Genomic DNA, 2,573 nt, shown 5'->3' on the forward strand with positions numbered 1-2,573 from the left:
CATGGCCTGTATCAGGCGCACCTTCGTCTCCAAAGAGACACCGTTGCTCTTGAGTACTTTAGAGAGGTCCCTAACAGCAGACTTTCCCATGGCAATACGTTTTTTTATTTCCTGGCTACTGGTGCCAAGAGTGTTGACCGTGGATCCAAGCAAACTGAAGCTGTGAACAATTTCAATCTCTTTGCCATCCATCCTGATGCTGCCAATTGGTCCAGTGGTGAGAATCTTTGTCAAGATTATAATTATTAAAATTAAAAAATAATATTATAGAGGAAAATAGCTATTTTGTGTTTAGCTGTAATTGTCTTCAGTCTTCAGACTCAGTCTTCAGACTCAGTACTTCTCAGAAGCTCAGAAGGAAACTTCTTATGGAGGGTTGTCTGAAGGACGTATGTTGTCTAGTTTTTTAGATCAGTGTTTCTTGAATTTTCATGGAGAATGCTTCTCTTTGAGAGTATTTTGAAACCACAGTCATATTCCCTAGAAAAATGGATGTGCCCATCAAATTTTGTTTATCATTTCAAAGATCAGTGGATGCACTGAAGCCTCTGGATCCCAAGCTCATCTACATAGAATGTAGTTTATTCTGAGAAATCTAGATCTGTTGGAAACTGAATACAAAGAACCCTTCTTTGGCCTCTATGCTTTCCTCTCCATAATTTGCATTTATTTACTTATATTATTTACTTATATGTTGATATTTGCCTGGGAAGGCTCTTATAAGGATAGTCTTCCAACTCACTGACAAACAAACTGCAAAGATATTGACGCGTTTATTTGTTATATTTTATAGCATCCTCTTTCTAAGGACTATGGAAGAAATAGTTAATAACTCTCTGATAGGTTGTTTTTAAGTTTTATATTGATTGATTTGCTTACAAAGTTTGTATACATTATGTTTTCCACTATTTGTCATTCATACTGTGTTTCATACAATAATTCCCATGTATTATGCTTGTTTTTTAAATTTTATTTTATTAATTTTAATGAACATTTACAGAGATTTTGAATTTCCATTCATTCGTTATTGCACTTTTCTCCCTGCCCCTCCCCCCAGTTCGCTCCTCTCTTTGAAAAGTAAAAGTCTTTTATTGGTATCCAATACCCACACAACCCCCCCCCCCATGCCCCAAGAACACTCCATTATGCAACCTTAATTCGGGACTCTTGTGATAACCATAATACCCTATCATACATCGCTTGTTCTCTCCCTCAAATGTTTCAATGCAGTATACATAATTCATCCAGTTTTTCTCAGTCTTACCCCAACCCTGATTTCAGTCTCATTCTACAACAGTGGAACCATGCAGTATTTGTCCTTTTGTGACAGATATTTCACTCAGCATAATGTCTTCCAGGGTCACCCATTTTTGAATAATATTCATGAGTTTCTTGTTTTTCAATGCAGCATAGTATTCCATTGTGTGAATATACCACAGCTTCTCTCTATCCATTCGTTTGATGGTGGGCACTTGGGTTCTTTCCAACTCCTTGCTATTGTGGACAAAGCTGCGATAAACTAGGGTGTGCATATATCTGCTTGGATGTCAGTTATGGTCTCCTTGGGGTGTATTCCCAGTATTGGAATTGCTGGGTCAAATGGTATCTCTGTTTGCAACTTTTTGAGAAAGCACCACGCCCTTTTCCACAGTGGTTGCACCCATTTTACACTTCTACCAACAGTGAAAAAAGTTTCCAGTTTCTCCATAACCTCGCCAGCATTTGTTGCTTGCTGTTCTATTTTGCTAGTCTTACTGGGGTTAGATGATATCTCATCGTTGTTTTGAGTTGCATCTCTCTTAGAGCCAGGGATTTTGAACATTTCTTCACGTGCTTGTTGGCCATCTGAATGTCTTATTTGATGACGTGTCTGTTCATATCCTGTGCCCATTTTTCAATTGGATTATTTACCTTTATCTTGTTGTAGTGCTCAGTATTTTATAAATTCTAAATATAAGTCCCTTATCTGACATGTCATTAGCAAATACTTTTTCCCAGTCTGTGGCTTCCCTTTTTACCCTGTTGCAGAAGTTTTTGGATGTGCATAGGGATTTGATTCTTAGAAGGACCCATTCATCTATTTTATCTTCTCCTGGCTGTAGATTTTTCAGGATACTTGGAAGACTGTTTATGTTGTGGATTAGGAGTACTAGAGTTCTTCCAAGCTTTTCTTTAATGAAGTTTACAGTCCTTGGTTTTAGTTCTAGGTCCATGATCCACCTTGAGTTGGTTTTTTTATATGGAGTGAGGTGTGGATCTTGCTTAATTCTTCTGCAGATGGTTTTCCAATTTTGCCAACACCATTTATTAAAAAGGCTGTCGCTTCCTCACATAACTGATTTCATGTCCTTGACAAAAATCAGTTGAACGTAGGTAGATGGGCTGATTTCCGGATTCTGAATTCTATTCCATTGATCTATGTGTCTGTCATTGTACCAGTACCATGCTGTCTTAACCACCACAGCAGTGTAGTAGGATTTAAAATCAGGGAGTGAGATACTTCCTACTTTTTTTCTCTTTTTAAGGAATGCTTTGCTCATTCGGGGCTACTTTCCATTACAAATGAAGCTGAA

General features: G+C 37.8%; 1 protein-coding gene across 1 annotated transcript in view; it reads left to right on the top strand.

Moving 5' to 3' along the window:
- The window catches only part of PPM1L (protein phosphatase, Mg2+/Mn2+ dependent, 1L), a 616,688-nt gene that overhangs the window by 8,079 nt on the left and 606,036 nt on the right, over positions 1 to 2,573 (top strand). The window lies entirely within an intron of this gene.

This window comes from Elephantulus edwardii, unplaced genomic scaffold (genome assembly GCF_000299155.1).
Source record: "Elephantulus edwardii isolate Elephantulus edwardi_28Jun2011 unplaced genomic scaffold, EleEdw1.0 scaffold00320, whole genome shotgun sequence".
Lineage (NCBI taxonomy): Eukaryota > Metazoa > Chordata > Mammalia > Macroscelidea > Macroscelididae > Elephantulus > Elephantulus edwardii.